Source organism: Mesocricetus auratus, unplaced genomic scaffold (genome assembly GCF_017639785.1).
Source record: "Mesocricetus auratus isolate SY011 unplaced genomic scaffold, BCM_Maur_2.0 Super-Scaffold_100011, whole genome shotgun sequence".
Lineage (NCBI taxonomy): Eukaryota > Metazoa > Chordata > Mammalia > Rodentia > Cricetidae > Mesocricetus > Mesocricetus auratus.
Window position 1 is genome coordinate 13,639,562 of NW_024429195.1, and position 14,347 is coordinate 13,653,908.

The following is a 14,347-nucleotide window of genomic DNA, read 5'->3' on the forward strand; positions in this document are numbered from 1 at the left end:
GTGAAAAAAGTAGGGATTCATAGTACATATTGCAAACAGTATCCAGAGGGTGATGAACTTGAGATTTGCAATTGGTAAAGCTCATTGGCTGGAAGGACAGTGGGGAGACTGAGCGTCCTAACAAGGGTCAATCATGATTTTGATGACTGTCTTCTGAGCCAGACCCTCCATCGTTCTTGGTCCTCAAAGCACATGACACCTGCATCGTCACATAGATGATGAAAACCAGGTTTGCTAAAGGCTGCTTGTAACAGTGGGAGGGAGCTCATACAAAGTACAAAAGTACAGCACCCCGCAGGCCTCCCATTGCTGGGCGAAAGACACGTCACGTTCCATGTTGGTATGGAGAAATGTAAAGTTCAGAGTTTGTCTATGGGATCAGGATGTTTGAACCACACCCCAAGTCACAATATTTGTTTCCCACTGCTTAGGAAGACACTAGACACTAGAGGATCACCACATTCTCGTAGGTCCAATTAACATCTTTACCACAGAGGTCACCATGACCTCGGGGTCAGAAAAGGAAGGGCTTCTTGGTGCCAATTGAGTTTTCTGAATTGCAGCTTTCTGATAGAACATTCTGGGAGATGGGGGTTGATTTGTGGCCACGTAGTCCCCAATACAGTAGCCTTTAGCCACATGTGGCTGTGGACACTTGGAAAGTGGCTGGAGTGACTGCATTTTTTTAAAGACTAGAAAGAAATTTTTAATTCTGTGTATAGGTGGAGGTGGGTATCTGAGGAAGCCGAATGTGTTGGCTCCCATGGAGCTGGGCTGCAGACCATTTGGGGTCACTCGGTGTGGATGCCGGGAACTGGATGCAGGCCCTCTGCAGAGCAGGATACCCTCCGAGACGCTGAGACATCTCTCCAGCCTGCAAATTTTTAAAATTAAATGGCTACTGTATGTGTTGCACAGCATGGCTCTGACTGCCTGTCCCCTCTTGAGGAACAGGAAAGGTAAAATGACTACCCTTCACCCAGTGTCCAGAAGCTGCGAAGGTACAGAGTCCAGGAGCCGACAGAGAGCAGCACTCACACAAATGGTACATGGCTTGTGCCCTACGAGATAAGGAAGATGGATGGGCGACAGGGCTTCCTTTCCCTGCCTCCTTCCCGCCTCCGCCCACTCTAACTGCCTCGAGTGGAGAAGGGGTCCACATAGTCAAGTCTGGTTACTGTCAAGCTCAATTTACCTTGACTTTTATTTTCCAATAAGCAATTTTGCCAGCTGTGGCAGGGAATGAAATCACCAAAGCCCCACCCCCTCGCCCCTGCCTGTCCTCCAGTTACCACCTTATAAAGAAGCTCTTCCATGTGCCAGGCGGTCAGCATCTCCATCGGTCACACGTAACGCCAGCAAATCCCAGGGTACAGACAGAGTCCGCGATTTACTCCTTTCAACAGGCAATAAATATTAACCTGTATTCCTGGATTTAAAAGAAAATAGTTTATTGCTTTTTTAGAAGCAACAGCTAAAATTGTGACCACTAACCAGCTTTGGGGAGCAGGAATCATAAATTATTTTTAAAAATAAAATCTCAAAGTGTGCAGAGTTGTTTTCAATTTCTATCAAGCAACTGAGTGGTTACACTTTGGCATTTTTCAACCAAAGATCAACAAATACTACCTAGCCCTAGTAAAAACATTCCAAGAGATCTGTATGTCAGTCAGCCATTAATGTTTATAGAACCCTCAAGACTGCCCTTCAGCTCTTTGCAGAAATTAGGGGCAAAAGTAAAACAGAAGACACCAGCCTCCCTCGAAAGGTCTTGGCTATCTGGCTGGGGCCTTGGTTAGCTGCTTCGTGAGAGATATCTGGGAATGCTATAGTCTGATCCCAAATCAAAGTAGGCACTGTCCAGATAAAATTAGGACAGCTTACCGCCTTTCTAAGAACCTAGAACCACAGAGGATTTATAAATGTCCCGGGTAGATAGAGAGGGAGAGATGCTGCAGCTTCAGGAAAGCGAGGGAGCATCTTAGCATCCTTTGTGAAGGACAACGGAAGGCTCCGGTTATCCTGATGGACAGCACAACGAGCTAGTTTGTGTTGTTTCGTTTCGTTTGCGTGACGGCTGTCTGTATATTAGTGACTCTTCTGTTGCTGCGATCAAACACCATGGAAGAAAGAGGGATGAAAGTTCACCGTGGCAGAGAAGCACGGCAGCCAGCAGCATGCGGGGCAGTAAGATGAGGAAGCTGAGACTCTTTTACTGCAGGCATCAAGCAGACTGAACAAACGGCACGTGGTTTGGAGGCTTTAGATGCTCAAGGACCACTCCCAGTGATGTACTTCCTCCAGCAAAGTGTCCCCGAACTGTGCAACCAGCAGGGGACCAAGTGTCAAATGCATAAGCTAATGGGAAAGGTTTCTCACTCAGATCGCCACCAGCTGGTAGGCCAACAGGTACTCTGCATGTTACCTATCTATGCCCACAAAATAACATACAGTTTGTTATTTTATCTTTTTGTTGTTTGTTTTTATGTACATTGTTGTTCTGTCTGAAAGTGTGTCTGTGTGAGATTCCCTGGAACTGGAGTTATAGATGGTTATGAGCTACCATGCGGGCGCTGGGAATCAAACCTGGGACCTCTGCAAGAGCAGCCAGTGTTCTTAACCACTGAGCCATCTCTCGAGCCTCATCCTTTCTTCTCTAATATGAGGAGAACAGGGTCCATGAAGCCAGGCAACCTGTGTGTGGGTAATATGGAACCAAGCTGGGATTCTAATGTGTCAGATTGCAAAGCCAGTGTCTTGGGAGACTATACTGTTGGCAACCCACAAGTTTCTTTCTTTTGGGGGATAAAGTGGGGGTGGTTATTATTTAAATACAACATTTCTCCCTTCCCTTTCCTCCTTCCAAACCCTCCCATAGTCCCCTCCCCTCTCTCTTTCAAATCCATGGCCTCTTTTTCATGAACTGTATGAATATATGGACATACATTATTTTTCTAAATAGAACACATTCGATCTGTATAACGCTGCCTGTACGTATGTTTCCAGGGCTGAGCCTGCGGCGCTGTGGTTGGTTTGCTCTTCCCTTGGAAAGGCCGCCTCTACTATTCTATGCGTTCCTAGGTTGTCCATACAGGTCTTTGTGGAGGCTGAGGCTCACAAGTTTCTCCCCATGGAGTTTGGCAAGATTGTGGCTGTCATCCGTCCTCAGCACACGATTGGGTAGTCCTGTCGGTGGGCCCTTATGGGTTGGGCTTCTGGTAGGAGACTAGGAGACAGTCTCTCACAGCAAACTCCCTGATCTTCTGGCTCTTACTGCTCCATTTTCTGCATGTTCCCTGAGCCTTGGTCCAACTTCTTTCTGAGACGATGATGGAGGTAATGAGAAACTCACTTCAAAGGTGGATAGGCCTGCAAATCTGTTTCTCTACCGCAAACATCATCCAGAACCAGGCAGAGAGAGAGAGAGAGAGAGAGAGAGAGAGAGAGAGAGAGAGAGAGAGAGAGAGAGAGAGAGAGAGAGAGAGAGAGAGAGTGCAGGTGCACTGTGTAGGGTCAGAAGTCAGAGATCAACCTCAGGTACCAATCTTCAGGAGCCATCACTTTATCATTTGACAGGGTTTCTCACTGGGGTCTGGAGGTCGCCCATCCCACTAGACTGGCTGCCTGGCAATCTCTGGGAATCCGCCTGTGCTTGCCTCCCCAGTGCTAGGGTTACAAGCATACGCTACTGCACCCAGCTTTTTATATGGGCGCTGGGAACTGAACTGGGATCCTTATGTTTGCATGGCAAGCACTTCACCTACCGAGTTATTGCCCCACGGCCGCCCCCGCCCCCGCAGGAGTTTCTTTATCCTCTCACCTGTCACTCTCTCGATCTAGCCAGAGACAGTCTGCCTGGGAGCCCGTTTCTTCCTTCACTGGACTGATGTCTATTGTGTTACCCCAGTTCGTAAGGTGCCTGTTTGGGGTTGGATCATTCTGCGCCATCATCAGCATCTTAGATGAGGTTCCCGCTCTGAGCGCCTGAGAGGTGACACCCGAGCTGAGACTCGGCTGCTGAGAGGACCCAGCCAAGTGAAGAGGGCCCAAGCTGAGGAAGTCACAGCCACTAAGACAGAACAAAGCTGTAGCCCAAGGGAGTGGCTGGGAGGGAGGTAAGGTGGGATGAGAACCCCACGGAGGAGTCCACTAGGAAGCCTGAAGACACCTGGCCCAAAAGGCCGGTAGAGGGTAGGGTTTGCTCTCCGTGTGATTGGTAGACCCTGGGTAATGTGGAGCCGCTATCCTCAGCATGAAGAGGGCACAGGATCCTCTCGGTTGAATCCCAGCAAATGAGAACGATGCCTTGGGCTGTCAGGGTGGTGGTGAATACTGAGCACAGTCATCTACATCTCCTTCTTACAAAGACTTCTGAAGACCTGGGTGGCGTGCTTAGGGAAGGGGAAGGGAGTCGGAACAGTGCTGAGGATCTTTTACCTGGTGAACAAGGCAGTGTTGGTCTTGTCCTTCAGGAGTGACCAAACAGGAGCCAAAAGTTTAATGTTCCCAACCGTCCACCTATGGTTCTAGCCCTGCCATTCCACAGATCTTGTTTCAATCTGACTGAAAGCTGTTGGCTTTTACTTAAAGCTGTTGCTCGTCGTCAGAACCACCTGCCCAGTATACCATAGAGTTGAGGGGTGCCTCTCTAAAGCCCTTCCTGCATTCAAACACCACCCCAGCATCCTTAACCTTCCCATCTTTATCTTATTTCAAGAACCCTTTTATCTCTGTAGCCACTGCCATTGGCCATCATCATCATCACTATTATTATTAATATTATTTTTTTAATACCTGGTCTTCTGTATAGCTTTGGCTGTCCTGAAACACTTTGTAGACCAGGCTGGCCTTGGACAGGCAGAGATCTTTTCGCCTCTACCTCCCAAGTTCTGGGATTAAAGGTGTGTGACACCATGCCCACTCCTATGTGAGATTGGTAACTCCGGAGCCACAGTCAGAGACTTACTGTTCACATTTCACTTCTGTTGCCATGGCAAACACCCTGGCAAAGCCACCCGGGGAAAGAAGGGTTATTCCAGGCTACAGTCCCAGATCACAGCCCACCAATGAGAGGAGCCACTCAAGGCAGGGACTTGCAGGCGGGTACGTGAAGGCAGGCCTGCTTGCTATTGTACACAGCATCATACCCACCGAGGAACTCACTTCACAACCAAGAAGTACTGCAGTGGCCGTAGAGGATGTCCTGGACCACGTACTCAGTGATGGTGCCGAGCCTTGATGTATCAGTGAGCAGCCAGGACAGTTGCACACATACATGCTCTCATCACACATACATGCTCTCATCACACATACATGCTCTCATCACACATACATGCTCTCATCACACATACATGCTCTCATCACACATACATGCTCTCATCACACATACATGCTCTCATCACACATACATGCTCTCATCACACATACATGCTCTCATCACACATACATGCTCTCATCACACATACATGCTCTCATCACACATACATGCTCTCATCACACGAGGCAGTTCCTAGGTTGTCACTTTCCTCTCGGATGATTCTAGGCCGTGTCAAGTCGACAGATAAAGCTAACCAGGACAGATGTCTGGTAAAAGTCTAATGCCAGCAGAACAAAGGGTTTGCATCCTGGCTTTGGGTCTTTTCAAGCCGTCTGTGGATGCACCCCCTTCTCACGCAGACCCTGCCTGGCTGCATGTGACCTCTTTCCCTTGCTGCTGGTGAATCCGTGCTACCACTCTGCACCCTTTGTTGGGAGGTTGAAGTCTCTCACTTTGCAAGTGTAGGCTCTGAGTGTTACCTCTGTAGGAAGCCTCCTACAGAGACAGTGGAGGGAAAACCCCAGGCTCCTGGGACCCCTCTGTCAAGATGTCCAAAATGTCCCTGGAGCCCGGCCACAGGCTGTGGCTCTGTCATCCTCAGCCGTGCTCTTCAGATGCTTCTCCAGAGGATACCTCATTCTACAGTCACTCCCTTAACCCCTCCAGAAAAAGGTTAAAAGAAAAATCAAAAGCAGAAATGGTATGTGGGAGTATCAGACAGTAGCTACTTCACAAATGCCCAGTCAGGTCTCAAGAAAAGAGAAACGGCAGTGAGTCACGGTACCTGCTAGCCAGTCCTAACTGCTCTGCAACAAAATACGGTAGAAATTAATATTCTGAAATAAGATTAGAACCAGATACCATAAATTAACTGCAGCTGGCATCATAGAAGTGTTGATTTATAAAATAATCATTTTTTCACCCTACATGAATTGGAAAATTATCTATGCCAATGCATTTATCATTTGCCCTGGGCTAATGTATTCAGACTTGGCATGCTATTTGGTGGGAAATATTTATGTAAGTAAGGTTTTAATTTCCCATAAATAAGTTGAATGGCGGTGGTGAGGGTGGAGCTTATCCAGTTCTATTTGGCTGTGCTTTCTACCCTACAATGGGGGAAGGTTCAGGGTTACCTCACCGCCATGGCTTATACCTTCTGTGTGAAAGAAATATTTTCCAAGCAGTCGGAAATCACAAAAAGCTTTAAGTGAGCTGAAGGGAACAGGATCTTAGGGAGGTGTGTGTGTGTGTGTGTGTGTGTGTGTGTGTGTGTGTGTGTGTGTGTGTGCGCGCGCGCGCACGAGCACACACGTGCAATAGCATGTGTGTTCCTGTATGAGAATGCAGATATACATGCTAGCACACACATGTGAAGACTGGAGAGCAACCTCAGGCGTCAGTCCTTCCTTGCCGTCCAGCTTGCTTTGAGCTGGCTGTCCTGTTGAGCACCCTGCAGATGGCAGGCTGGAGGTACGTTCCTATCTCTGCTTTCCATTCCACCATAAGTGAGCTAAGAGTACAGACGCCTGCTAACACATCTGTCTTTTTATGGGTTCTGGGGTTTTGAACTCCAGCTTGCATGACAAGAACCTTATCCACTGAGCCATCTGCCCAGCTTGGTAACGAGCTTTTGAGGGAACCTTGAGTATGGTTGGAAAACAGGATGTTAGGTGCAGCCTCGATGGCTCAGCTCGTAAAGGCACATTGCCACCAAGCTTGATGACCTGAGTTTCATCCTCAAAAACCTCAAGGTGGAGGAGAAAACTGGCTCCTGCAAGTTGTCCTCTGACCTCTACAGTATCCCCCAAATAAATAAACGTGAAATAAAATGTTTACAAAAATTAGGGTGTTGGTCTGAGATGTAACTCAGTGGTACAGCACATGCCTGACGTGTACAATTCCCTGGGTTTGATGTCCAGTAAAGCAAGGGGAGGGAGGGAGGGAGGGAGCGAGGGAGGGAGGGAGGAGAAATAGGATGTCCACTGTGTTTCGCACACGTCAAAGACAGTAAGGATTACCCAATAAACAAGCATAAGGAAATAAAGATGTATTCAAAAACAAGGTGCAAGCTGGGAAAAGAACCGCTGGGCCCAGAACCCCTTCTCTGGTGCCTGAACACCCTGCATGCCCTGTTTTTCCCGCCTTCGGGGCTCCCTGCTCATGGTTTAAACTGGGAGACTGTAAACTCAGTTTCATCCTCATCCTTAATTTAGCCAGACGGGGCTTGGAAATGGCAACTAAATTACCTTTTGGTGAAATCAAATCTCCCTTACTAGCCTCGAGCAGTGAGGACTCCTGAGCTGGGGCCGGCTAAGGCGTGCCAGCAGCTCGAGTAACAACGGAGGTGAGCACTGTTAAAGGGTTACTAGCCTGCTTTGTCGCCTGCCGTTTGTCCTGTAGGGGGTCACCCTCTGCAGCCCCGGTCTCAGGCCCGCCTGCCCAGCAGGAGGTTGCTCAGGGCAGTAAAATGTTTATTACCTGTTTATTGTGTGAGTAACCGCAGTCAAGAAGGAAATATTTCCCGGCTTACCTAGGGCAGTGAAAACAGGATTAAGAATTCTGCGGGCTGAGAAAGGAAAGGTATAAAAAACAGAATCACACAGCACATGCAGCCACAAGGAGCCTGGCGCCCACCGCAGCACTAGCCCTTTGTTCTAGCTCTAGTGACTTCCTCTCTTGTTCTCAGCCCAGTGTAATTCATCACTGTGCCTCTGGGGACTACTAGCTCTCCCCCAAAAGAGAGTTTGGCTCCTATCCCAGATATGGCTATCAAACTGCACCCAAAGACAGGTCGGGGGTCTGGTTAACATTTACACACATTTTTCTCTTGCCTCCAAAGGAAGTTACAAACAGCTTAATTTCCAACAATTTTGTAACGTGGAGGCTCAATATAATATCATGTAACCGTTCACATCATCCTACAAATGCTGTGTGTTGTGAATTCAGTCATCATAGTTCAGACTAATTCATGTCTATGATTTAAAAATTACTGTCGTAAATCTTCAATTAGTTCCCAAACATGATCCTCCCCTAACAGCTTCATTTCCCAGGGCTTTCTGTTTTGTTTCATTTTATTTTTTTTTTGTTTGTGTTTTTTGTTGTTTTTTCTGCTGCTGACTCTCTTACTAAGACATGACTCGTCTTGATCCTTAATGGAGCAACACAGAATTTAAATTCTCATAATTCACAAAATTATTCTTCCCACTCTCCGAAACTAAAATATGGGATCCTCTAAATACAATCACTCTTAAGAGGGGGCCTCAGGATTGAACCCCAAATATTTCTATTGTTGTTCATTCATTCATTCATTCATTTATTCATTCATTCAGAGTCCAGGCAGTCATTATCACTTGCTTGGACCTTGAGGATGTTCAGTGGTCAACCACCCTTAAGACGGCTGCCTTCCAGAGCAGAAATGAGTGCCTGCACACTTAGGTTGCAATGCCCTCTGTCCCGCTTGCTTCCTCTGGCTCCTAGTCTCTGCTGACTTTCCTGTGACTCCAGAAGTGAGTCCACTCTGTGCCAACTGCTCCCTCAGCCTGGGACTCTCTAGCCCTTCAGTTGTCAACTGTCCCTCTGGCCTCTGACAATGCTCACCCTGAGACTGGGAGTCTCATCTAGCTGATGACAGTGGTCACCTCAAGACTTGGCCGGAACCTGCCACACTGGGGTGATAGCGTAAATATTTGTCAGATGATAGAATACATTGGTGAAAAAATGCAATGGTTTCTTGAGGACCTTTAATTCGTTAAGAGTAGCAGGAGCCATGTGACAGGGGAGGACACAGCGTCCTCCCTCCACTCTGCAGGGATGAACACCTTCTATGAACCAGCACTGGAGAAAAATCAGTGAACAAAACAGACTTGATCTTTGCCCTCGTCCCTGTACATGAGCCGGAGATTATGATAAACTGTAGTCCAATTAAATAAATGCTTGCCCAGTGTGCCACTCTGGGGAGGACTTACACAAACAGGGAGGACTCCAGCTCTTCCTGGTTCAGGAACTTGAGAGCAGTGAAACAAAGCTCACCCCCGAAGGTGACGCTGGCACTTCTCTAAGCCTGTGCATCATTTTTCAGGAGAGTGAAGGTCGCCTGGCCTGCTGCGAGGAGGACCAGGCGTGTCTTGTGTCAGAGCTTAACCATTTGCTTGGGTTCTCAGTCTTGAAAATGGTTTCAGTAATGTCCTGCCCGATTGACAACAGTCCATAAATGTGATGTCACGAGGGTCCTGCTGTGCGTGATTTCTTATCACGTTGAGTATTTCTTTCCTCGGTTATCTTAACACCAAGGTCAGCTCTGAGGCCCAAAGCTGTCAAGCCATGTGTGCACAGTCCAAACAACGTGTAGCACGTGTGGGTGAGCCAGCAGTCCCATGACCATCTCCATCTATGTCCATAGATGACAAATTTATTCACCCTGTGAGTCTGAAGTGTCGGCTGACTTCCTGGGGGGACTTGCAGGGTCTCCCTTTCATTTTGTTTGAGCCAGACCGGTCTTCCTTCCTAAGGGTCCTGAGTCTTTGGGTGTGGATAGTTGAAGTCTTTCTTTGGTCTGCTTTGTTTGGGTAGTGGTTGTCATCGTTGGAGATGAAATTTCACTATGTATCCCAGGCTAGCCTCAAACATATCATCCCCCTGCTTCTACCTCTTCCTGACTGCTAGCATTTACAGGCTCATGCCACCACCCCTGGCTCTCTCTGGCCTTTTATCTGCTTGTGTTCGTGGTTAACTAAGAGGTTTCAAAGCTAGAATTTAAGCTTAAGAACCCTCCAAGTCCATTGATTGTTCTGTCTTCAACTTGTGGCCTTCCTATCTTACAGGCTAGTATTCTTGCTACTTTTAAAAACTACCAATAAGAATTCTGAATGTGTATGGAGTGTTTTTATTATTTGTATTTATATATTTATTTATTTTGGCTTTGGAGGCTGACCTGGAACTAGCTCTTGTAGATGGACTGGTCTCGAACATACAGAGATCTGTCTGCCTCTGCCTCCTGAGTGCCGGGATTAAAAGTGCGCAGCCATTTGTGGAGATTTTTAAAATATGTTGTTCCTGATATAGTGAAGCTGATTTAGTTACAATGTTATCGTAGGTTCCTGGAGATAGAGGAAATGAAATACATTGTTTCAGAGTTGGGGCCATCCAATGATACTTGAGTTCTCTCCCCAGTATTGCTCATAAGCAGTTTTCCAGCCTCAGTCCCAATAGCATCAGTGATGTAAAATTTCCTAAGCCCTTCCGTTTTTGGACAGTTCATCCCTTTAGGTTTTGCTAGGAGACATGTAAAAATTAATGGAGGACAATGATGTTACGATAACTTCTTAAGAATGTGACATCGGTGAGCAAAAACTGCTCCAGAGGACTGCAATAACAACAACAAGCAGAAATCTATAACTGAGAATGGTGGCTCGTGTCTATGACCCCAGCTTTGAAAGGAAAGGCTGAGGCAGGTGGATTGCCAAAAGTTCAAGGCTAGCTTGGGCTACAGAGTACAAATGCTGTCTAAAAAACCCCATTTGAACAAAAGAGGCCTAATAATTCTCCAGACTCTGTGTGTGTAAGAATCAGATAATTCCCCAGACTCTGTGCATGTATGAACCCTGGCTGAGCCGGTTCTGGTTACTGAGGATCACTTTTCCCTCTGGTCTTGTAAGCCTGTGGAATCGGCATCTTCAGAGCACCAACCACTGATGCTACAAGTCTCTGTGGCTCCCTCGAATAAGAAACTCCTGCCTAGGCTGGGAAGGGTCTTCAGAAATGGGTTTCACCTGTTTTCCCAGCCAGACTGTTACTTCCAACAACCGAACTCAGAGGTGACGTGTAGATGAACTAGTGAGACGTTCTGTCCAGTACTTTCTACCCTATAGCTCCATCTATCTATATGGAGAATGATGATGTAGGCCCTAGCAGGTCTTCCCAGGCTCTGGGGAGCATGCTGGAGCATGTCAAATAAGGCCCGTACACTGCCTCCCCTCCCAGGGGAAGAAGAACTTCATTACTTCATGTTTGCCTTGTACATATAGTCATTTCAAATGCAGAGTTCAAGGATAGCCCAGGCCATGTGAGACCACTTTTAAAACAATACAAAAAGCAGGATGTTTTGTAAAAGATCTTTGTGTTCGAGGCCTCTGTCCATAGCACAAGGCTCAATCCTGACTAGCTCTTTGAAGGAACTTTGTCCCTTTGTGGTCAGTCTATACAGGGCTGCCCTGTCACAACCCCAAATAGTCTTTCCAAAGGAGAACCCCTGTATTTCTTCGGCATGCAGCATGCTGTTATAAATTATAGCTGTGACTATGGTGGAGGAACCCAGAGGAGAAAGTTAAAAGTTGCATGTACTGTAGAGACGAAGGATAAGGTGTGGACCCTCGGGAAAGTGATTCAGTTAGAATGTGAAATGGCCCCCTGGGCGCATGGAACCGTTGGTCACTGTTTGGGGGCTTGTGGAACCTTCAGGAGATGGCGCCTTTCTGAAGGAAGCAGGTGTGTAACTCAGGCCCACTTCCTTTCTGCTCCCTGCTTCCTGCCTTCAGACACTGCGTGACCAACCTCCTTATGCTTCTACTGCCAGGCCTTTCCCATGATGTAACAGCCTTCATCCCTTCTGAAACGATGAACCAAAATAAACCTTCCTTTCTCCCTTTGAATTCATATCTAATTATTGTGCATTTGGTCATAGGAGAGACGTTACTAACGCAGGGGCTGTTGGTGGTGAGCATCCTCAGTTCACCCATCCTGGTCTTAGAGAATTTCCTAGCATGCATTGCCACATCTCATTGTTCACCTTTTTTTTTTTTTTTTTTTTTTTTTTTTGTTCCTGAAACAGATTTCTCTGTGTAGCTTTCACGGCTTCTAAAGCGTTCCCTGTCTGTCCTCAATAGTCACCTCCATGTCCTAGTCCACTCTTCCTTTCTTCGGAGCCTGTTCTAACTTTACCATAGAAATGCCGGCCACATCCTGTCAAGAAAAACTGCCTCTGTGTCATTTACTCAACTTTATCAAAGAATGGAGGGCCTGTGGTGCTCACCTGTGGACTGAGGAAGACTAAGAGACTTCTCAAAAGAAGATGGCAGTTATCTGACTTCACCCCAGAGAAGCCTCTGCCTACCCTGCCCCAACCCCATCCCCAAAGTGTCAGATTTCTTTTTAGAAACAAAGCAATTTTCTAAACAAGTGACTGCTTTGTCCCCTGACATCAGTGCCCGGTTCTGTCCAGCTTCCTGCTGGACCCCAGGTCTCTTTTCCTGCTGCCCCGAGAGGAGCCTGGGAGGTGCTTGTCTCCCATCCAAGTACTAACCAGGCCCGACCCTGCTTAGCTTCCGAGGTCAGACAAGATCGGGCGCGTTCAGGGTGGTATGGCCTTATGTGGGAGGTGCTTGTTAACGGAAACACAAACAGAACAGTGCTTTTGAAGCCAAGAACTAATGTGGTGACCTCTCCTTTCCTTCCCTGGTCACTGTCCCATCTGTAGAAGTAGCCGTTGAACTCCTAAGAGCTTCCGCCCTAACCATCTTAGCCAGAAGTTACCAAAAGAGAACCACACCCCCGCTGCCAGCCACCACCGCCATTTCCTGTATTCATAGCAAAGGTAATGAGAGCGCCTTTGGGAGTGTCTCTAAATTCTCAGGGCAGAAAAGGAGCCCTGATGTAGAGGGTCTTTGAAATCAGCAAGTGTTGTCGCTGGTTGGTAAGCGTGTCCTGTCCTGTTGGCTTTCCTGTGGTTGTACCATTAGGTCTCTTCCTCTCCTGGATGCTGCTGCTCTCAAGGTAGTTTCCCCAGAAAAGGCTTGTTATGGTGAACTAGAGTCTCACTGCCATGACGTTGTCACTTTCCTACGGAGCTGATACTCATGGGAAACAGGAGGAGTGGCCATGTACAGCAAGATTCTTATCTGTAACAAAATTCACTTGTATTGAATAGTTAAAACCATCTATCAAGTCTCCAGATTCCACATTCTCCTGAGAACAAACTCCTCAGGAGAACATAACTGGAGCCCCATCTTTTCTATTCTGTGAGCCTAAGATCTGTCCTGGGGGAGGGTGTTTTAACTTACCACATGACTACTAGTGTGGACCATCATCCTGGAACCTCTCTAGATGTGAGGGGAATGTCACCTCTTGTGCAAGAAGGACACACCCCAGGAAGTAGGAAGCCCTGCCCACCAGCTTCCAGTTCCTGGAGGAGTATTTGAAGAATTTTTTGTTTTGTTTTGTTTTTGCCCATCTGGAACATTCTCCAAGCCTTTTGATGGACTGTCTGCTTTTGCTGAGATGCAGAATTCCTACAGTGAATTCCCCAGGAGGTTAGCTTTAAAGGAGACATGGACTGCTCTTCCTAAACACCAAACTCTTCCCACAGCGGTCACAGCTATAGTGGGGTCTCGCCCGGACTCCTCCCACCGTGTCCCCTTCTGATAGAGCAGTGTGCTCTGTGTAGATGCTGGTCAGAGCTAGGAATGGAAACTCTTACCCTGTGTCAAAAGGCTAGGAGGAAAGCAGAGGTGGCTTGTTGGAGAGGGAATGTCAAGGATCCTTGTTGGTCTCGGAGAATCCCGACTGCTCTCAGGAACCTGGAGTCTCTACCCAGAGCCCACACATCCGTCAGCACCACACTGCACAGTGAAGCGCCTCTGTTGTGGAACTCAGCGATGCTGTGTCGTTTCTAAACACTCCGAGAGCAGTCGGGGGATCTGGTGCTGCTTGTCTATGTTGTTCCTGCAGAGACTCTTGCAACTTTCAGTACAGGGTTCTCGTTGATTAGCAGGACCTGTGCTGTTTACCGCTAAGTCCAGATGAGCCTCAGCCACATAATAAATACTAACACGTGGAGACCACCAAACAACTTGTTTATGTTAAATCAAAATACTTTTCAGGTGTGTAAGCTTTTACTAGACCCTGCTATTTAGGTAAATACCTTACACTCGTGGCATAAAATATCATCTTTGACAAAATCCTTTCTGAAATGACGGAAAGAGGGCTTTGTTCTTCAGGAGGAGAAAAGGCCATGGACATGGTTGAACTAAGGAT

The 14,347-nt window shown here is 47.3% G+C and overlaps 1 protein-coding gene and 1 long non-coding RNA gene across 2 annotated transcripts in view; one reads left to right on the forward strand and one right to left on the reverse strand.

Moving 5' to 3' along the window:
• The window catches only part of Maml3 (mastermind like transcriptional coactivator 3), a 429,467-nt gene that overhangs the window by 367,230 nt on the left and 47,890 nt on the right, over nucleotides 1–14,347 (forward strand). The gene's annotated exons all lie outside the window — the stretch shown is intronic.
• LOC110342303 lies at nucleotides 763–13,890 on the reverse strand. Its single transcript, XR_005880354.1, has 4 exons — nucleotides 13,791–13,890; nucleotides 7,799–7,850; nucleotides 1,296–1,429; nucleotides 763–874 (listed from the first exon to the last, which is right to left on the reverse strand). It is a non-coding gene; the product is annotated as an uncharacterized LOC110342303 (long non-coding RNA).